We start from the raw sequence: 23,117 nt of genomic DNA on the forward strand, positions 1-23,117 counted from the left end.
AATTGTTCAGGGTTGTTAAAAGACAAAGAGATTGCAAAGAGCTCCAAAAGGACCTAGCTAAACTGAGTAAATGAGCCGTAAAATGGCAAATGCAATTTAATGTAAACAACTGTAAAGTGAAATGTTAATTTCACATATACACTGATGGGATCTGAATTGGCAGTGATAAACCAGGAACGAGACTTTGGGTGGTAATAGGTAGCTCAATGGAGATTTTAAGCCAGTGCATGGTGGCCATGAAAAAGGCAAATTCCATGCTAGGGATCATTAGGACAGGAATTGAAAATAAATCTTCCAGTATCATAATTCTGTTATACCATAATTCTATGGAATACTGTGTGCAGTGCTGGTCACCTCACCTCAGCCAAAATTATCAAGGGGATGCAGTGCATCTCTTATGAAGAAAGGTTGCAATGTTTGGGGCTTTTTAACTTAGAGAAAAGGTGACTAAGAGATGATATGATAGAAGTGTATAAAAATATGCATGGAATGGAGAAAGTCACCCACACCCACACCCACACCCACACACCCTGCTCTCATAACAGCAGAGCTTGCAGACGTCCAATGAAGCTAAATGCTGGAAGATTAGTAAAGGTAAAGGGACCCCTGACCATTAGGTCCAGTTGTGACCGACTCTGGGGTTGCGGCGCTCATCTCACTTTATTGGCCGAGGGAGCCAGCGTACAGCTTCTGGGTCATGTGGCCAGCATGACTAAGCCGCTTCTGGCGAACCAGAGCAGCACACGGAAACGCCGTTTACCTTCCTGCCTGGGTGGTACCTATTTATCTACTTGCAGTTTGATGTGCTTTCGAACTGCTAGGTTGGCAGGAGCAGGGACCAAGCAACGGGAGCTCACCCCGTCGCAGGGATTCGAACCGCTGACCTTCTGATCGGCAAGTCCTAGGCTCTGTGGTTTAACCCACACTGCCACCCGCGTCCCTTAAAGACAGATAAAAGGAAGCACTTCTTCATGCAGTGCTGGAACTCCCAGGAGGCAGTGAGGGCCACCAGCAAAAATGGTTTTCAAAGAGGATTAGACAAATCCATGGAGGAGAGGGCTATCAAAGGCTACTGGCCATGATGGCTATGCTCTGCCGCCACAGTTTGACGCATCAATGCTTCTGGGTGCTACTTGCTGGAAACTGCAGGAGGAGAGAGTGCTCTTGTGCTGAAATCCTGTTTGCTGGTTTCTCACATTGTTAGGCATTTTGAGAACAGGATGTTGGGCTGGATGGGCTGCTGATCCAGCAGACTGTGCCTATGCTCTTAATTCAGGTTTGTCTTGATTTGTGATGGTGTTTTCCTCTGGCTGCTACCCTGCCTTGCGTGTGAGTTTTTCCTTCTTCCCAGGCAAACCTACCTTTGTGCATTGAATCAGGAGGCACAGGAAACTATAACCCCCTTGCAGGAAATAGTGTTCCTTTGAAAGCTTAGAAGTGCCCAGGCCATTTAAGGATGAAGACTGTTTCTAGCAAGCACCCGCTCCTGCTGGTTCTGCTGACACTACGGTGGGAGGCATTCCATTAAGTCCTGAATGTTGTCACTGCTAGGTAAATGGGGAGGGAGAGCAGTGAGGTCCAAGGTGCTTATACAAAAAGAGAAACAGGAGAAATAAGATATTCTGACTCTGTATGATGAGGTCCAAGCTTCAAAGCTCGCTTCAGAAAAACACAGACATGGTTTTCAATTAAAAACAAAGTCTTGTTTGCTGAGCCCAGTTCCAGGTCAAGCTATAGGGAATTTGCTCATCACTAGATTCAAGAGAAAGGGGTCTCAGAAACCTCTGCTGTTTTGCGCTTATGATGTAGTGTACAGATTTAGGCAGGGAATCAGAGATGTGTTGTTCAGGGACCCTCATCTACAGATCATAGCATCCAGCAGCAGGTTGCAGGCACAGCATTACACATAGAAGGATGTGCATTTTGACCTGTGAAACATGTTATGTGTGCTGGGTTGGGGAGCTTGAGAAGGTATGGTAAGTTCAGAGCAGGAGGGTAATCCACAATATTGTAGGAACACTTTGGCACTATTTTTAACACAAAAATGGGCGACCGAATTAAAGAAATGCAATGTGTTTCTTGACCTCTCAAGTTTCCCCCCAGTCTATGTCAACACAAGGTAACCAGGGATCTAAATTTAGATTTCTTGCATGTTAGTTATCTTAACTGTGTTCCATATCTCACTTCCAAATGGCTTGTATTTTATTCATTGAAAAAGTATTAATCAAATATATATAGTACGGTAATTTGTGACTTTATAATGGCTAAGAAAGCTGCACAGTGTGTTGTGGAATTTTTTTAATGGGAAGGGGAAAGACTTCAGCTGGCTGTGCTTTTTGATAAGGTTGTGCGATTTCCTTTTCCTCTGCTCTCTAACACACCACTTGTATGGCTGATGCATCATATAAAGTCAAGAGGAAGCTGAAACACAATTACCATAGAAAGTCAAAATCACTTCCATTCACTTCCAGTTTCTGCTGTTTTTGTCTACTCTGTTACAAAGTGAGGAAAACAGTGAATGGTTACTTAGTGACTAAGGATTAAATATCAATAGCACCACCTGCATTCTTTATAAGGTAGAATACTTATTTTTGATGTACATGCAAGAAAACAAAAGAAAATTGAATGCATTTTATTTGCAGGAAATTATTTTCAGACTTTTGTAGTTCATCCAATAGCTGTCAAACATGTAAAAAGTCCAGACACCCAAGAAGAGTAGTAAATGAAGTATTTTGTTGTAATAATTAAACATTTTAACACATCAAATATACATATTTCACAATGTCAATTCATTTATTTAATTTAAGCACAAGTTCAAAGTCAGTTTGATGTTTTTCACTAGCAATTCAGCAAAAAATAAGTGATGAATTGAGTGAGAATACGAAAGTTGTAACTAATGCAACATATGTTTAGAACTTGTTACAATTTGTATTATTCAATGCAGAAAATGCAGGATGTGGTGATTAATTTTTCAATTTATTAGAACTTGCAAATAGAAAAAGAAAAGGAGAAAGCAAACTAGGGGTTTGAATGAAAAATTATGAGACATGCATGAACCATGTTAAAACTGTGACAGTATTAGATCCAAAATGAATGAATACTGTATGAAAGAGAAATTAACAATGCAGTCACTAGCCCCATTGAATGTAGTGTGGATTCCCAGAGAGAGGATTGCAACTGCTTTGATCCTCCTGTGGTTGGGCTTGCTGATTGGAAGATCATTGATTCATATGTGCCTGACAGGGTGAGCTCTAGTTGCTCTGTCCCAGCTTCTGCAAACCTAGCAGTTCGAAAGCATACCTGTGCAAGTAGATAAGTAGGTTCCACTGTGACAGGAAGATAAATGGCATTTCCATGTGCTCTGGCTTCCATCATGGTGTTCTCTTGTGCCAGAAACAGTTTAGTTATGCTGGTCACATGACCTGGAAAGCTGTGGACCGGTTCCCTTGGCCTGAAGCAAGATGAGCGCCACACCTCATAGTCACCTTTGACTAGACTTAACTGTCCTTTACCTTTTTTACTTCTACCTGCTGCTGCATTACTGTGAGTTAAGCCATGGTTTGACTTAGCGTTGCATCAAAAGTTTCTCCAGACAAACCATGAATTGTAGCCAAGGTTTGTTGTGTGGCATACCACTTGTGGTTTGTGTCAGGGAGATAAACCATGAGCCTGGGTTCAGATGGTGTCATGAGTCCTGTGGTAATGTCATGAAGAGAATGGTTGGATCCTGAGGAGGAATGGAACTCAGAAAGTTGGAGCTAGTTGACCCTGGGGAGGGTCAGTATCTGTAGCTTTTAAAGCTCTAGGGCACCAATCTTCTTCAGTCTGTAGCACCCAGGTTTCCAGTTCTGTTTTATAATTGGCAGGGGTGGAAACAATACTCCCACATAATAGCTTGCTACTAGTGAACTGATCAAGCTGCATACAGATGCTTTGTCAGAGGCAAGACCTAAAACTTTAACAGATACAGTAGTAATTACTGTCTGGCATCTACTTTCCATGCGATGCCAGGATTGAAACTGAAATTGAGGTGTCAGAGTCTTGATTATTTAATGAAACTCCTATGCAGTCCTATACCTCTGGGTATAAGGCAGTATATAAATTCAATAAAATAAAGGCTAGAGACTGTTTTGGTGCCAAGTACTAACAACATAATAGAGGCTTGTGACTTTTTCTTTTTTTTGTGTGTATATCCACACAACTGCAGATGTGATCAGGTTGACTTGAAAACAAGGGAAGGGATTTTTCCTGTTATTTTTGTTCTAATGTTTAGAGTTTGTACTCTAAACAACTATGGCTGTTTTCTTCAGACAGATGAATAAAGAAAAAGCAATTTTCCGTTTATTTTTATTTACTGCCATGCTGGCAATTTATCTTGAAACCATTTCAACAGCACACAAATGGATGTTTCTTGGGTGTTTTCAGGAAAACTAAATTATTGATCTTCCATTTTAAAATAATGGCTATTAATATAAATAGGTGCACCGTGTGAAACCCAAACAATTTCTATGTATTGTTTTCTAAATGCAGAAGAAGTATTCTACCACTACCACGGCAGAGAACAGAAAGGTTTCCAAAGCATCCTGGGGTGACCACCAGACACAGCAACTGCTAATGCAAATAAATAGTCATATGACTCTTACTGAAATGATTGGTTGCACTAAAAAAATCTAAAAGATGTTTTTTGATAAATTAGCTTGTCATGAGTCCAGTTAAATATGATGGGTGGAGGAACAAATGGACTTAAAGTACACTTACACCACAGGGCATTTGAGGCCCAGACAAGGGAATGATTACAGTGCAAAACCCAGGCTTAACACATACTTTGTTCACTATCTTCCATCTTACAGCCTTGGATTCAAACAGAAATCAAACATTGCTCTGTCTCTCTCTCCAGCTTGCTGTTATGCCTATAGTTCACATTAATTCAACTCTGTGCCCTCAAGTCTGGCTTTGTCTGTTGAGGGAGCCCCCCACCCATTTGCTGTCTCACACCAAGCCCCTTAATCCTCATCACTTCACCAGGAAGCTAGTTTGGCTATTCCAGGAATTAGAGTGCTTGATTACCTGTTAAGATTTGCTGGATGCAAGGATTAGAGGGGCATGACATATGACTTAACACGCTGCCTCCCCCCCCCAACTCATAACAGTATATCTCATTCCACCTTCCATGCTTAAAACATCCCTATTTCAATAGTTCTTTGTGTATGCTTAGCAACATTTTTATTCTTTAAAAGTGTTTGTTTGACACTCCCCCCCCCCCGAAAAACCAACCCTTTCAGTTTCCTTTTCCTTTTCCTATTTTGTTAACCTTCAGTGATTCCTTGTTCTATGGAACCCAGTGTGTGCGATTTCTTAGCCTTTATCAGCCTACTATGTTACATTCCTTTCCATTCCAAAGTTATGAAGAGTTACATATTTAATAATTGTACGTATGAAAAATGGTTGCCCATTGCTTTTACCTTTGAGCAACTTATAGTTTGTTGACACACTAAAAAAGATATTGTAATTTGCAATATGATCATGAATCACTTAGCAAGAGGCTTGCTTTTGTAGCTTTATAATATTGCTTCTGAAAGCAAGCCTTTGTCAGAATGATGTAAGTCAAAGCTTATACTTGCCAAAGACAGATTATGTCCGTGGAACTGACAATAATACAGTAGTTAAAAATAAAGATAGCGGATGTATTTTCTTCATAATGTTCTGGGATGTTATACACACAGAAGAGTTAGAGTTTAAACCATGCTATTCTGATCAATGGATTTGCTTCTTTCTGTAAAGTAGAATTCTAATTGCTGGCATCAGTAGTAGAATTCTGTTATATGAATTGGGGACTAGAACAGTGAAGCTGACTGATGAATAAATACTACAGCAGCTGCTGATCCTGCCAATAACAAGTTACAAAAGAGAAGTTTGAGCTGCTGGGATTTCCCTTTCTGAGCTGAAACATTTTATAAACTCACAGAACAGTATGGAAGATTTGAGTTACAAGTGTAACTTGAATAAAATAATATGACCACAGAGTAATATTAGTGTTGTTGGAACAAAGACCAACATAGTAGCTAACTGTCAAGTTCTATAAGTAAAGGAGAGCTTGTTCCATAGTAATGCAGAAAACAGGTGCTTAAACACTGGGGAGAGTAGACATGTAACTGATCATTTTGAAGATGTTGAATGCCTTTCTAGATCCTAGAACAGTTACCTGGTCTGTCCGTTGAGTAAAGGAAGCAGCAAAAGACCTTAATGGTATCTTGGGAGGTAGGGAGGGCGGTGGTGGAAAGAGGTAGGTGGATTGGTCATGCAATTTCATTCACAAATGCAAGGATGGCAGTCAGCCCAGACGCCTCAAAGAAGTCCCTGTACAACAGTTTTCAACCTAAATTCATGCTGTTGATTAGATGCAAAATCTTCTTTTCATTTGTAGCAGCCAATTTGCTTCAGTGAGCAGAGTGCCATAACATAAAATATCAGAAATACATCCAACTCTGGACAGAAAATACTTTGTTTCTTGAATTATAATTCCCATGTAGATTATACATTTCTCTATGGTTTGTTCTTTGAATTAGATGGGATAACACAGTGCACTCTTAATAAGGATTTAGTAAAATATGCAACTTTTCTTTCCAGCTAATTGATAGGATTTTTGAATGGGGTAAAGGGGAGTTATCTAGAGTGAGTATTGGGAGTGAGCCATATAGTATTCAGAGTGAGTCAGCTTTCAGTTACTGGGATTTACAATGTTATCAAGTATGTACTTGTGAGTTTGTTATGCATAGTTTTCTAATTAGACTCTCACATCCCTTTGGCTTCCTCTGTCCATATTTTATGACTGAGGTTTTTTTTAATGCAGGGAATTAAACAATTTTTCTTTTAAACAACAACTATTGAAGCTGTCTATCAGGATTATAGTATCTGCATTATACCTGGTTAAAATTTGTGGAATTTTTTTTGGAAATCCTGTGATTCTTCATGCTGATTATGAGATTGAGCTTTTAAAATATATATGTACCATTTAAAATGAATGACATGCCAGTGCAAGTAGATAAATAAGTACCGCTGCGGTGGGAAGGTAGAATGTGTTTCCATGTGCTCTGGTTTCCGTCACGGTGTCCTGTTGCTCCAGAAGCACTTCATGGGCTTCCATGAAGAAAAAAGGTGTAATGGCAGACAAGCATGCACAACATGTGATTACTACTGAGCTGCAATAATGGGGATTAAGTGCACTATTCAAGCAATTGTCCTGGAAATCCCCTCTCCTTCTTTACTTCCTTCACCACACTTTCCAAGGGTTAAATCAGTAATGCCTGGCTGGGCAGCATGGCCTTGCTTACCTGGCTTTGCAATGGTGCAAGTTACTGCCGGTTACCAAGAGGAGCAAAGCTGTGGGAAGCTGGATGTGGGCTCAGCAGCAGAGCTAATCTTCTGGCTCGCCCTCCCCCTCTCAGGAACTAGCAGTGACTTGCCACACTGAGAAGCCAGGTAAATATTGCTGCCCTGAATGTGCCACTACTGGGTTAAATGTGTTGTTCAAACATATGTCATGGGAATTCCACATCCCCCTGTTAGCACCTTTCATTGGGCTGGTTGTTGTTGTTGTTTAGTCGTTTAGTCGTGTCCGACTCTTCGTGACCCCATGGACCAGAGAACGCCAGGCACTCCTGTCCTCCACTGCCCCCCGCAGCTTGGTCAGACTCATGCTGGTAACCTCGAAAACACTATCCAACCATCTCGTCCTCTGTCGCCCCCTTCTCCTTGTGCCCTCCATCTTTCCCAACATCAGGGTCTTCTCCAGGGAGTCTTCTCTTCTCATGAGGTGGCCAAAGTACTGGAGCCTCAGCTTCACGATCTGTCCTTCCAGTGAGCACTCAGGGCTGATTTCCTTCAGAATGGAGAGGTTTGATCTTCTTGCAGTCCATGGGACTCTCAAGAGTCTCCTCCAGCACCATAATTCAAAAGCATCAATTCTTCGGCGATCAGCCTTCTTTATGGTCCAGCTCTCACTTCCATACATCACTACTGGGAAAACCATAGCTTTAACTATACGGACCTTTGTTGGCAAGGTGATGTCTCTACTTCTCAAGATGCTGTCTAGGCCTGTCATTGCCCTTCTCCCAAGAAGCAGGCGTCTTTTAATTTCGTGGCTGCTGTCACCATCTGCAGTGATCATGGAGCCCAAGAAAGTAAAATCTCTCACTGCCTCCATTTCTTCCCCTTCTATTTGCCAGGAGGTGATGGGACCAGTAGCCATGATCTTCGTTTTTTTTGATGTTGAGCTTCAGACCATATTTTGCACTCTCCTCTTTCACCCTCAATAAAAGGTTCTTTAATTCCTCCTCACTTTCTGCCATCAAGGTTGTGTCATCTGCATATCTGAGGTTGTTGATATTTCTTCCGGCAATCTTAATTCCGGCTAGGGATTCATCCAGCCCAGCCTTTCGCATGATGAATTCTGCATATAAGTTAAATAAGCAGGGAGACAAAATGCAGCCATGTCGTACTCCTTTCCCAATTTTGAACCAATCAGTTGTTCCATATCCAGTTCTAACTGTAGCTTCTTGTCCCACATAGAGATTCCTCAGGAGACAGATGAGGTGATCAGGCACTCCCATTTCTTTAAGAACTTGCCATAGTTTGCCATGGTCGACACAGTCAAAGGCTTTTGCATAGTCAATGAAGCAGAAGTAAATGTCTTTCTGGAACTCTCTAGCTTTCTCCATAATCCAGCGCATGTTTGCAATTTGGTCTCTGGTTCCTCTGCCTCTTCTAAATCCAGCTTGCACTTCTGGGAGTTCTCGGTCCACATACTGCTTGAGCCTTCCTTGTAGAATTTTAAGCATAACCTTGCTAGCGTGAGAAATTAGTGCAATTGTGCGATAGAAATTAGTGCAATTGTGCGATAGAAAGCACTGCAAATAACAAGGCCAGTGGAAGTGATGGTATTCCAGCTGAACTATTTAAAATTTTAAAAGATGATGCTGTCATTGGGCTGGTGGCAATGGGTAAATATACTGCTCATTTAACACTGCCTGAGAGATAAGAACTCTCTCTGATAAGAGCTATAGCATTAAGAATGACAAACAAAACAAAGGCTTCTCCCATTAGGAGAAATCAGATCAGCAACATTAAAAAAGTTGCTCTTTTAAAGTTGCTCTTTTAAAAGCTGCAGTCTGGTTGGCTTTCCCTTGCTTGCTTTCCCAATAACCAACTCCTTCCCCTCTTAAAAAAAATCATTTTAAAAGATTTTGCTGCAAGCATTCTTCAGAAGTTTTGTTTAATGTTAGGTGTTTCAATTCTGCAAAAGGGTTGAGAACCACTGGTGTCTACAATAAGAGTGCACTTGTAAGCAATAACATAATCATTCCAGATTCTACTGATAGGATTTCCGGGGAAGCAAAAGCAACATTCCCCAGTGCTAGCAAGGATAACCACCACTGTATAAGTAGAGAAACCCATGAGTAGCTGGCTGCTCCTTTGTGGCAATTTGCATGTATACACACTAAGAGATTCCATGCACTACTTGCAAGTAGTAGTGTTTGGACAGCTGCTAGAGGCTGGCTTAGAGACACTGGCCTCCTTTCCTGACAGACAACTGGACAGAGAAGAAAAGAACAGCTCTTGTCCAAGTCTAACAAGCACCATAGAGCTCCCTTGTTCCCAATAATAGCACCCCCTTTGAGAATTGATTTACCAGTGAAAGGAGAACTTGTGCCTCTACTTTAGTGTAATGTAGGAAGCAGAGCACACTGCTCTTTAAAATCTTTAGCACAGCAACTCGGAGGCTACCTTTTGGCAGTGTTTTTAGCAATGCTGGGAAGCTAAGTCAAGGCACAAGTTAAAGTAGCTCAAACCTCAGTCCTAAGCAGTTACAAAATGTAAGAAAATGAATGAGTTAAAACAAAATAGAAAACATGATGCACACTCACATAAATAATTCTGTGTACAGTATAAAAGGTTAATTATTACACAAGTTACCAGGTTAGACACTCATTGGCTGTTTTCAGATGTTAAAACCAATGAACTATATGAACAAGTTTTCGGGACCTTTGGATAAATGTCTGCTGCTTCTGTCCTTTGCCAAAGTTTCCCACAAGTCAAAAAAGGACAGAAACAGCAGTTTTTTCTACTGTTTCTGTCTTTCTCCAAAGCTTCTTGTAAGACCTCACTATAGGTCTATAGGTTTCAAGAAAGAGGCAACGCTGTTCCTGACTTGTATTTAATAACAACTTTCCTTTTCCAAAGTTCTCTATTTGTTTCAGCACTCTAACAAATCCCGAATGATAAAGTGAGAGCTGGGGTCTTGGAAGAAGCTTTGGAGAAGGACAGAAACAGCTGGCTATTTATCCAACTGTCCTCTTCCAAAACTGTCTGCAACTGAGAGAAGGCCCCACCTCTCCCTCACACCCTCTAGTAGGCACAGAGGACTGGAGGGAGAGGCAGGGTTCCGCCTCGCTTCAGCTGAAGCTTGAATAAGCAACAGTGAGAAATGCTACCTGTGTTTTCCTTATCTGCTGTGTTGGAGAAAGGCTGTTATAGTGAGGCAGTGAGGTTTCTTGCCAGTAGATAAGGGACACTCATTCCTGGTAAGCGGGTGAGTGACAAATAATGTTGATGCCTGCCAATGGCTGTATCTAATCCACCAAGGCTCTTTTGTGGCCTCTCCATCTCTTCTTATCTGCTGTGTGGCAAATTCAAGCTACTCAAACAGGTTAATAACATTTCTACATCTTTGAGGTCAAATAGAACCATGCTGGAGTTTCACTGCCTATCAGTGATTTACATGGTCCGAACAGTCTAAAGGAAAATATGAAAACTATTAGTTACTAATAATTAAATTAAAAAGTAAAAGTAATAATAATAGTAATAATAAGATTTTATTTATATCCCGCCTTCCCTAGCCAAAGCCAGGCTCAGAGCGGCTAACAACAGTTAAAATAGCACAGTTTACATAAAATCACAGTCAATTAATTACATACTTTCTAAAATCAATTCAGTCTAAAATCAGAATCAAAATAATGGCAACCATTGGGCTAGAGTTCTATGAGGATTACAGAAGGAGGGGGTCAGACTGTGCCTTGGCCAAAGGCCTGGTGGAAAAGCTCTGTCCTTGCAGGCCCTGAGGAAAGATGTCAAGTCCCGCAGGGCCCTAGTCTCTTGTGACAGAGAGTTCCACCAGATCGGGGCCACTGCTGAAAAAGCCCTGGCTCTGGTTGAGGCCAGCCTAACTTCCCTGTGGATCTCCAAGATGTTTTTATTTGAAGACCGTAAGGTCCTCCGTGGGACATACCAGGAGTGGCTAGGTCAGGGCGAGAGAGGTAAGGAGCCAACTGCTTAGCTTGGCAGAGATGAAAAAATGCTGCCTTTGTTATAGCTGCAATCTGCGCCTCCATAGAAGGCGTCAAAGATTACACCCAAACTCTTAACGGACGGTGCTGGCACTAATTGCGCCCCTGCAAGAGATGGGAGTTGCCCCCCCTATCCCATATGAAAAGCCATAAACCAACCACATTTATTTCTGTGTCACTTGCATGCTTTGTTATCATAGCTCAAGGTACTGATTCAAATGCCAATAGGGAATTAAAACAAAGATTGGTTGGGGAAGCCTTGATACAAATTTTGCAAGAAACAAAGATTATCAAGTTAGTAGTGTAGCAACATTTAAATGAGAGCTGCTTGCTGCTGTTGAAGATTCAGCTAAAAAGAGACGAGAAATACAGGCTAATGTTCAGAAATTGTTTATGAAGAAGAAGAAGAAGAGTTTGGATTTGATATCCCGCTTTATCACTACCCGAAGGAGTCTCAAAGCGGCTAACATTCTCCTTTCCCTTCCTCCCCCACAACAAACACTCTGTGAGGTGAGTGGGGCTGAGAGACTTCAGAGAAGTGTGACTGGCCCAAGGTCACCCAGCAGCTGCATGTGGAGGAGTGGAGACGCGAACCCGGTTCCCCAGATTACAAGCCTACCGCTCTTAACCACTACACCACACTGGCTCTTATGGAGGCATACAAGCTATTCTGTCAGCCATAAGCCTTGGATTTCCATTGATAACTGAACCCCATTCATGCATGCAAACAAATACAAATGTTAATTGGGTGCCCCCTCCCTCCCAAACCTGGGCACGGAAGAGGTCTGTCTGTACATCTGAGAGTGCACAAACTTCTAGTTTGGGCACAAGTCTTATTAAATTTAAGACTGATACTTGATATTCAAAAAGTCTTGCTGAATAATTGTTCCAAATTTGGTTAAACATTTCATGGTTGTACAAGAATTTTAATCAGTTTGCCAGAGTATGAAGATAATTGGTGAGAGAAAAAGAAAAAGTGCTGAATCATTCAGAGTAAAGTGCAATATTTCCATCCTAGCTAAGCATATTGGCCATGATACAGTTACTCACTAGAGGTATGCAGAACAATTTGTACACAAGACTCAATGAAGCTTTCATCATTTTTTCGCTAATTGGAATCTCTATCTTTCCCTTCCTCTCAACTGGCATTGCACTGCCACTTCTACTATACAAAATTAAATAACCATGCTGAATTTGCAAAACTAACCATGCACTTTTAAAGATCCATTGCATAGAAATGAGTTCCACTGAAATGAATGGGTTCCATATATATATATATAGGACTGGGATCTAAAATATGTGGGATCTAAAATATGACATGACGGGAGAGCTGTTTAGAACACACCAGAGAAGGCACAAGGAGAAATATTTTCTTATTCACACATGAAGAAGAGCCATTACTGAGTGACTGTTAAAGGACTAGAATGGATCTCTAACAATCAAAAGTTCATCTCAGTCATAAAGCAAGTATTAAACAGTAGTTATAGAGATTTTTGAGGGGCGCAGGTGGCGCTGTGGGTAAAACCTCAGTGCCTAGGACTTGCTGATCGTAAGGTCGGTGGTTCGAATCCCCGCGGCGGGGTGAGCTCCCGTCGTTCGGTCCCAGCTCCTGCCCACCTAGCAGTTCAAAAGCACCCTTAAGTGCAAGTAGATAAATAGGTACTGCTTTATAGCGGGAAGGTAACGGCATTTCCGTGTGCGGCGCTGGTGCTGGCTCACCAGATGCAGCTTCGTCACGCTGGCCACGTGACCCAGAAGTGTCTTCGGGTGGCACCGTCTCCTGGCCTCTTAAGCGAGATGAGCACGCAACCCTAGAGTTCAGACACGACTGGCCCGTTCGGGCATGGGTACCTTTACCTTTACCTTTTACCTTATTGAGATTTTATTAATTACAAAATTCATTATGAAAAATATTTTTTTGTACTTAATGGCAATTTAGTTTAAGGATAACAAACAGCACAATCCTATACTTGTCTACTCAAAAAGCCCATTGAGATCTGTGGGGCTTACTATCAGGTAAGGTAAAGGACTGGGCAGAGGAGAAATGGTGGAGACCCCCTTCTGATCCTGCTAGGAAGCAGGAAGAGGAAGACAGTATAGATTTACAACAGTGGTTTGCAGAAGGTCACAGCTCAGAAAATAATGGGAGAGGAGGAGCAGGCAGAACCGGAGCAGCTGGCTGACACGCTGTCATAAGAAAGCATTCCAGACCCTCCATCTCTCAGAACCCAGCAAGCGTTAAATTAGGAAAGCAAAGTGCTCAAAGACAGAGGGCGCTTAGCAGCACCCGTAGAAGTGATGAATAAGGAAGTGAGAGAGATGGGGGCAGGCGGGTAGAGATTCACTTTGGATAACGCCATTATCCAAGAGGCTGGGTTCTATAGCCTTTCTCTGTAAAGACTGAAATAAAAAGGACAGTAAGAAACTTTCCCTGTCTTTATACTTTCCTGGGCAGCCAACTGGGAGCTGACGACAGCATCCTGACAGTAGGATTGCAAGCAAAATTTATATATAGAGAAATAAAATGTGATAAAACGTATGCAAAATATTTCAGAAGAAAATTTAATTTTGTGCTCAAAATATACAGTAGTTCGAAGAGAAGAAACACCTCCGAGCAAATCTTTTCTTTGCCAAGGGACTGGAACAGTCACCATCCTCTCTCATGGCATCAATACAGAGCATGATGACTATTATTTATCAATGACTCTTGACATTCCATGTATTGCAGGGATTTTTTTTCTGCGATACATGGATTACAATAATTTTAAAACCATATATATTGAAAACATGCTTTGGCATGAACTTGTGCATGGAAAAACCATTATGATATTTGAACCAGGTAGCAATTATTTCTTACAGTAATTCAGAGCTATGTATTATATTGCAAGTGCCCATACAGCACAGTTGAAATCCCTGAACACTTTTTGTTTGGCTACCAGCTTGCATCTAAACAGATATGAAATACTTATTTTCACAGATGGCTTAAGATGGGATATATCTTAGCTTGATATTAATTAAGTCAATTGGCATGTGCATTATGCAGCTTCACATGCTGTTAAAAGAATTAACCTACTGCTTCAACATTGATCAAGCTTTGTTCTTTGCCGTGTCATTCTTTTCTGTAAGAGCAGATCAGCCAAATCAATGTCTCCTGACTGTGATGTCATATGAGTCAAATGAAATATTGTGTGTCATTTTTGTGGTGCTATAGACATTTTGAAGTGATTGTGAGAGCGCACTTACATTGAAAGTGGCTATCCATGTGACTTCCCTGGGACCTGATACCCCAAAAAGCCTCTACCAACCAAGAGTAGAAAATAGTAGACTTGACGGACCAATAATCTGACTTCCTAAAAAGCAGTTTCCCATATTTCTTTGGGTCCATCTACACATAAATGTGCTTACTGTTCTGTTCAAAACAGTTTTGGTATAAGCACCAAATGCTACATCACTTGGGGTCCTAAACCTTATCTGCAACATTTCTGTTTAGTCTGTAATACTCATCAGACCAGACTAGATGTTTTCTAGATTTTTCCTCATAATGCTAATATAGGGCTCTTGGAGGGGAAAATCATTTCCCCTCAGCCTACTGATTCTCCTTTGCAAATGTTTCTCATCCGAGCAGATTTGAATGTTTTTCCCTAGCCAGTTTCCAAAACCACATGAAGAAGGTTGTGGGTGCCTGGGGTGCATCCACCTTCCCACATTCCTACCTGATGACCAATCCTCCTCTGTATGTGGCCATGTTCCTACCCACAAATATGGGGTTGCAACAACATGTTTTCCAAGGTAACATCTAGCTTGACCCTTAAAAGGGCATTAGAAATTTCTGGTGCCAACATCTGTGTATCTCAGTGAAAACAGCTGTTGTGAGCGGGAATAGCAGACTAAGTTAATGTTGACAATTCTGATTGGACATAAATGTGGCAGAAAGTTACTCTGACCAATATCTGGCCATTAGCACCTGTGTATTAAAATGGCATCAGCGCAGTAATACCAAAAAACTATCAGAATGTTTCAGGCATATATTGTTCTCTCTAAAAAATATCTTTTGAGGGAAGAGACTACACTTTACCCTGCAGCCACTTGTTGTCTCTTTTAAGTAACAGTCTTCACTGAAACACACATGCAGTTTCATACTGCTAATGTACTCTTCATCCAAGAAGCTGTTCTAATGCTATTGTACTCCTATGGAGATAAATTTTGGCCTTGTTTCTGCATCTCCACGTGAGATTTCTTTATTCCATTTATCTGCTAAGATTGTGTATCTCACAGTAATCAGATAGAAGCTCAGTTCTCAGAAGCAGCGCATTGTCAGTCCAGGGGTTTGCAACCATTTAAATTTGTTTCATAGGAACAAAAAGCGTGTTGAGGTCTCCACCCTCCTTTGTTCTCAGGGTGAACTCCTTCCCCCGCCCCCACTACAGCCAGGAAATTATGTTTGCTTCCTTTTTGTCTGTTCCTTAAGAATAACAGGGAAAGAAATGTGTCTTTAAGGTTTGCAGTTAACAGCTGGCAAATGTGTTTGGGGTAAGATATTTTTCTTTATATGGTTGGACAAGTCTTGCTGTGCCTCAGAAAGAAATGGGTCATCCCACTTCCGTGACCTCACAATACCTATCAGAAAGAGCAGCAGCAATACGTGGACACATTCTGTGCTCCCAGACAAAAAACAAAAAAATACTGTGAGCAAATTCAGTTACTTACACTGCATACAACTACACAGCTGACAGTGTGGTGATTATGGAGGTGGAGAGTGAGCTGTCTTGGGCTCTCGGTGGGTCATGAATGAAATATTGTGCCATTGAGTGAGATAAACCAGAGTTTTGTTGTATAACTAACTAGGAGTATACATTTGTGGAATTTCCCCACCTCTTCAAGCCAGACCAGTGTTAGGAATCAAACCTCAACAATTACATAAAAAGGAGCAATGCGGGATAAAACAGCAGTAGCAGCAAAATGGATCTAATAAACAAGATAAAAAGCACAGCTAAATGAAAAGTATTCACCTGGGACCAGAAAGTCTTGGGATTTGACACAAGGAAAAACTGGGGGGAAAGCATTCCATACGCAGATTGCTAGAACTGGGTATGCCTTTTCTCAAGAAGGCGGCCTTATAATTTAGGCAGATTCATGTAGTGCGAGGTGGCAGGTGAGAGAGCTTTTTCAACCTAAGGTCCACATTTCCTTGTGAGCAGTCTTCTGGGGCCTGCATGCCAGTGGTGGGTGAGGGCAGAGGAAAAGGTGGGCAGATAAATGAATATGGCTGTTACCTTTGTACATTGGGCCGCATTCCAGCCATGCAAAAATCACATTATTCTATGTATCCCCTCCATCACTCCATCCTTCACCCAGGCAAACAAGCACACTTAGGAAAAGGTTTTAACTGAGAAGCTGGCAGCATTCCCACCTCTTATCCTAGATTATTTACCATACATCTGGAAAAGCCAAAGCATCTCAGTAATATATATTTCCCTGTGGAAGCTGCTCTCTGAAAAGGCACAGCATGGAATCACCTTTTCATTTTGAGCTGTTCATGAGGAATTAGTTGAAAATAAAATGTGGATTATCTAAGGTGGTTGCTTTTCATAAATCACTATAAAAATAGGGATATTTTAAAAATAAGCTGTTTTTTAAAATTCATCCAGGTGTGCAGAATACAGGATTTATTTTTCTTACTGGCAGATGCAAAACGTAGGCCGGATGTGTTTAATTGTAAATTGTTTAGAAATAAAATAAAATGGATATGGTGTCCCAGAAGGAATTACATTGCACAAGAAAACGAGGATTATCCAAGGCTGTAATTTTAAGCAAGCCAATAGAGAGAGAGAGAGAGAGAGTTAAAAAAGTAGTTCAAGCATTCATCCAGAACGCAAGATTTTTATAAACAACAACAATTTTATTATTTATGCCCCACCCATCTGGCTGGGATTCCCCAGCTACTCTGGGCAGCTTACAACATAGCTAAAAACATAATAAAAACATCAACCCGTAAAAATTTCCGTAAAACAAAATTTAGCCAGGTTTGTCCGTTACTTCTTTCCTCCCTTCCTCCCCTGCTCTCTGTTCTGCTGATATCTTGGATTTCCACGAAAACTTATAAAATCCTGGATGAAAAATGGATCTCAATCTCTCTTGGTTCATGGAATCTTGATTCTTTATTTCTTTTTATAAATATATTATTCTGAAAAAATCTGAATAGTATAAGAAAGTTGTACAGTGGTACCTCGGGTTAAGTACTTAATTCATTCTGGAGGTCCGTTCTTAACCTGAAACTGTTCTTAACCTGAAGCACCACTTTAGCTAATGGGGCCTCTTGCTGCTGCCACGTCGTTGGAGCATGATTTCTGTTCTCATCCTGAAGCAAAGTTCTTAACCTGAAGCACTGTTTCTGGGTTAGCGGAGTCTGTAACCTGAAGCATATGTAACCTGAAGCGTATGTAACCCGAGGTACCACTGTAATGATAAGGTTTACAATTATTTCAATGGAATGAAAGTACAGAGGTACTGAAGTAGTGGTTGGCATCTGCCTGTCTCAGGAGACAATGGAAGAGTACTTAATTAGTATTTTTGGAAGCACCAAATGAAATTACAGCTATATCACAATTTGAATAGCCCTCTTTTCTTAAAGCTTTCCTGAAGCATTTTAGAACAGGCGTCTACTTTATAGACACAACTATCAACATAAGCCGATATCAGACTGCAGAAAATGTACAAACTATCACACTGGAATTATCAAATTTGGCAGGCACTCAAAATACATTAAAATTCTGTTAGCTATAGCCAGGCTCTTAAATGTCATAAAACGTGCTTCAATGGGAGTTTGTGTGTGCTGTCATGTTAAGAGTTATACAGTATTTGCAATGATAATTTGCAAAGGAAGGTGCCAAACTCTGTAGAGGAGTTGTTTTAGAACTTTCTCTGACCAGTTCATCAGAAGCAAATCAGGATAAAATATGACTGAGTAGCAGTGCAACCCCAGGAACAGTTGGTTCAAATGTGTTAGACACAACTGTAATCAACATGCCCCACAACAATCTGGATTATAGCATGATGTATGTGTTATATTAGAAAAGAACTTTTCTCTCCTATGGAATTGAAATAGATTGCTGTTTGGGGGTGCAATGGGAAGGATGCTTGAAGAGTAACAAGAGTGGGGAATCTTTTTTTCTGTTTGGGGCCACATTCTATTGAAGGCAATCTGTTAGGGGAGGGTTATGTCAGCAATGGACAGAGCATGAACCAAAAGTGGATGAGCACTCAATTTCTCTCTCTCTTTATCACCCTCTCTGCTTCCCCCCTGCTTCCTTGACAATACAGTGGTACATCGGGTTACATACACTTCAGGTTACAGACTCCGCTAACCCAGAAATAGTACCTTGGGTTAAGAACTTTGCTTCAGGATGAGAACAGAAATCGTGCTCCGGCGGCGCGGCAGCAGCGGGAGGCCCCATTAGCTAAAGTGGTGCTTCAGGTTAAGAACAGTTTCAGGTTAAGAACGGACCTCCGGAACGAATTAAGTTCTTAACCTGAGGTACCATTGTAGTATGAAATTACTAGGGTTGCCATATTTCAAGGAATAGCACAGAAAGTTGCTGAGCTTTTTTTTGGGGGGGTGGGGTTTAAAAATCTGGACATTTGAATAATTTCCCCCCAGAATCCACCATTGGAATCCCAGACATATCCAGGAAAATCCAGATGTATGATAACCCTAAATGAGACCAAGGGATGGATGTGGTCCTTGAGGAGCAGGTTCGCAGTCTTCACTTTAGAACTTTTAGAAGTTTTCTTTAAAAATAGAAGCAGTTCTGTAGTTCTGTTCTGGGATGTTGGGTTGTTTATTTCTTTTAGTGCCATCAGCACTCCAGCCAAGTAGGGGAAACAGGTGTTCATCCAGCTGGTGACTTACTGAGAAGAGAGTCTTTTTGTTCAGTATCAAATAGCAGCATGATTGGCTTCTGACTCTGTTGCTGGCACAGGTTGATTGACATAGGAAGAAGAACTAAATGAGGAGTCATTTTCCAGTTCTTCTGTAAGAACTGTCTGAAAAAGTATGTGTTATATGCAGAAACAGAGGGAAGTGCATCAGTTCTCTCAATAGTATTTTGTATGTATATGCTTTGCATCTAACATGCATCAAAGCTATTAAACACAAATTAAGATTCTGTACAAATATTTATACTGCCTGATGGGTTAGTAACACAACTGACATCCAAATGATTCAAGGAACACAGATAGGGTTTTGAATATAATATGAATATATGCGTATTTATCTAAATTTAGTCTTTAACTTTTCATTAAAAGCATTACAAGAATAAAGATAGTAACTACATTTCCAAAGCTTTGTTGAAATAAGAGAGAGAGAAAATGTGAAAGTCAAAAATATGTACTTGGTCACAGGGGCGTAGGCCGTCCCAGGTGCCATCATGGAGGGGGGTGACAAATTATCAAGGAACAATTACTGCCCTACTAGGGTGGTTCATTGGGACGCGGGTGGAGCTGTGGGTTAAACCACAGAGCCTAGGACTTGCCAATCAGAAGGTCGGCGGTTCGAATCCCCGTGACGGGGTGAGCTCCCGTTGCTTGATCTCTGCTTCTGCCAACCTAGCAGTTCAAAATCACGTCAAAGTGCAAGTAGATCAATAGGTACCACTCCGGCAGGAAGTTAAACGGTGTTTCCGTGTGCTGCTCTGGTTCGCCAGAAGCGGCTTAGTCATGCTGGCCACATGACCCAGAAGCTGTACACCGGCTCCCTCGGCCAATAAAGTGAGATGAGCGCCGCAACTCCAGAGACGGCCATGACTGGACCTAATGGTCAGGGGTCCCTTTACCTTTACCTAGGGCAGATTTTTGAAAATGCCTGCTCCAAAGGTCTTATCTTACTACACTAGGGATTATATAGCTATATATGAAATTTCATGCATATCAGTTAATATCTTGACCCTCCTCCACAAAAATAGCTGTTTACTTGGCCGTTTTCCTATGTCGTGAAGGCTGAAATTTCAATTCAGTGGAGCAAGGTCAATGTTTCTACTGTCTGGGGCTGATGAACATATTTGTTAGCAACATGGGGATGTAATTTGCTTCATCTGACTTTAGTTTCGGGAAAAGTTAATTTTTTTGAATGATCCATAATACCAGTAATAACGGTTTAATCAGGGGGCAGGGCATAAAAATAAGCTGCTTTATTTTTGAAGGATGCAAATAGCATTACAATTGGGTTGTTTGTGCTCTCAGTACAGTCATTTATAGTGCTATCTTTAATTGTCTTCCAAAACTGAAATTAGCTGGAAGCAGGCAGAAGAGAATAGAATAATGTGAATACTGTATCTATAGTGACTTAAAGGTAGGCTGCCACATTTTAAGGTGGGGCTTCAAAGTAATGAATGTGGCACTGGTAATTTATGTAAATCTGTTGCTAAGCCCAAATGTTTATGTATTTCAGCATCTATAAATTAGTGTCAGGAATGTAGGTTAAATAAAGCAGTTGATTCTAAACGTAAAGCTTGTTTACTTACAAACTTTTATTTAAATTAGCCCTCTAATCCTATGGTCTTTGAGTGGGCATTCTCCCAGGACCTCCCTCCCATTGAATCCTTCCTCTCTGAGAGCAAAAGCAACACCAGCCTTGAACAGGGAGATCTAATGTCAGATGCTCCTCTCTGCCAGTGTTGACACTTCCATGATCCTTGCCTTACATTGAAAAGTGGGATTTGTTAGGGTAGATCAGAGAGCATGTCTTTCTAGCCCCCTGGAGCTGGTGTAGTTTTAATGGAAGGGAAATTTGTAATTTTTTAAAAAATGGAGGGAGAAAGAAGAGCACAAGAGTGTTGCTCTATCTTCACTTCTGCCCTGCTGGAGAGAACCGGGCAGGCCACTAGATGAGGCAGGTCAACCACGGTCAGCCCCCAGCCCCATTTTATTATTTGCTTGCTTGTTTATATGATTTATCACCCGCCCTTCACCATGAGGTCCCAGGGTGAGTTACAACAAATAGAAAATATAATTTAGGACTGCACCCTAACACATTTGGAAAAATAAGCATTGAGCATCTACGCAGGCAAATGTTTTGTAAACATGTTGAACTGATAGAGCAAGAATATTTTATGTTTTCATAAGAATTAATAATAGTGTGAAATGAACAAGGGTTCCCTCTCAGGAACCACCATGTCCTGTTCCCCATGCCCTGACCCCCTGAAATGGATTTTGGGGGAGGGCACTGGTGACTGCAAGGGGGTGGGGAGGAAAGGCCCTTCCACGATTTCCCTTCTTGTGTTTCTCAGAATACAAGCCAATAATATTATTATGTTGTAGGAGAAGGAAGCAGTCACCTACCACAATTCCACTGTATGAAAACCTATGTTGTAGAATTAGATGGTTTCTTATAAAAACTGTGATGAAGGACAACAGACACAAACCAGAGAGAGGGAGAGAGAAAATGTTCTGGCCACATAAGAGAAGATGATTAACAGTTAGGAAGTTTGTTTCTGTATTGCACCTTTCCATCATTGATGCCCCAGGCACCTCTCATAAATTGATAGGGCTCCTGTAAGCTCTTCCACATTTGTCATGCTGCTAAAGCTATCTACTTATTCTGTCTTGTTCCTAATTTATGATATAGTATACATCTTAACTGTCTTAGAAGATAAGTACGGTATATATCATAAAAGGCATGCAGAGATATGAAAAATATCTCTCCTTAGGATTCCAGCGACATTGCTGGTTTAAAGATCAACTGTGTCCCTAGTACGGTTATCTAGACCATCAATTTCAAATATAGGTTGATTTCAATATTCAGCATCTGGCTGTCAGTGTTCCTACCTGATGTTGTAAAGTCATGCAAACAGAGGCCATGTTTGTACTGCACAAATGCATATCTTCTGTTGGTGCCCCATAGCAGATGTCTGCTCTGTGTGAGCACCTATTGACTAAACGACTAAACAACAACAACAAAAGGCCAAGTGTGAGGAACCTTCTTCAGCCTAAGGGTCTCATGAGTTAAAATTCTACCTTTGTTAAGTAGGCTACTTTCTATACTCTGTTCAGCAAGGAAGAGTCAGAGATCAAGGACATATTCCAGCCAAGCTAAAACACTCAAGGAGGCAGTGAAGTAAAACCACTGAGGTGTGTGCCCTGGAGAGAGTCCCATGGTCTAGGGATGTGTTTGGTTTGCTGGCCTGAAGTTCCTTACCTCTGACCAGGCTGTCCCTTACAACATATATACATAGTTTGGCTTCTGTTTTCCTACTTTTTTTCACATCATGCATAAAATACTTGGAGGTGAGACTTGAACAGTTGTGTGTCGTTGTCCCCCACTCAAGGGTGTGTGATTATGAAACTGTTGTCTGGAAGCCTGGGACACCAGGGTAACAAAAGAGTAAGGAGATTGTGGAAGCTACCGCAACCACTGCTGCCTAACCACAACTGGATAAGAAAATGGTCTGTATGCTTAACGTTCTAATACAAGTCATGTTTATTTGGAAGAAAATCTCACTTGGTGCTTATGCTATGGAAAAAGTATCTGTACTTGACTGAGGGTAGCTTCAGCCTTCCATTTATTACATTACAGTTCATTACCTCCCCCCTTTTAATACATGGTTTCCCCCTATTACCATGTTTTGCCAATAAATTATTATATTCATGTTTGAAACTCTCTTGAGACATGCATTTGTATTCTTCAGTTCTCATCTTGTTAACTTTACTGCAATCAGTGGTGTAGTGCGCCACCTTCTCAGTTCACTTTGTACTACTGACAGCAATAATATAATTTGATAA

General features: G+C 41.1%; 1 protein-coding gene across 4 annotated transcripts in view; it reads left to right on the forward strand.

The window, feature by feature from the left end:
- Nucleotides 1-23,117, forward strand: part of PREX2 (phosphatidylinositol-3,4,5-trisphosphate dependent Rac exchange factor 2) — a 104,962-nt gene that overhangs the window by 12,184 nt on the left and 69,661 nt on the right. The gene's annotated exons all lie outside the window — the stretch shown is intronic.

This window comes from Podarcis cretensis, assembly GCF_951804945.1.
Source record: "Podarcis cretensis genome assembly, chromosome: 7".
Lineage (NCBI taxonomy): Eukaryota > Metazoa > Chordata > Lepidosauria > Squamata > Lacertidae > Podarcis > Podarcis cretensis.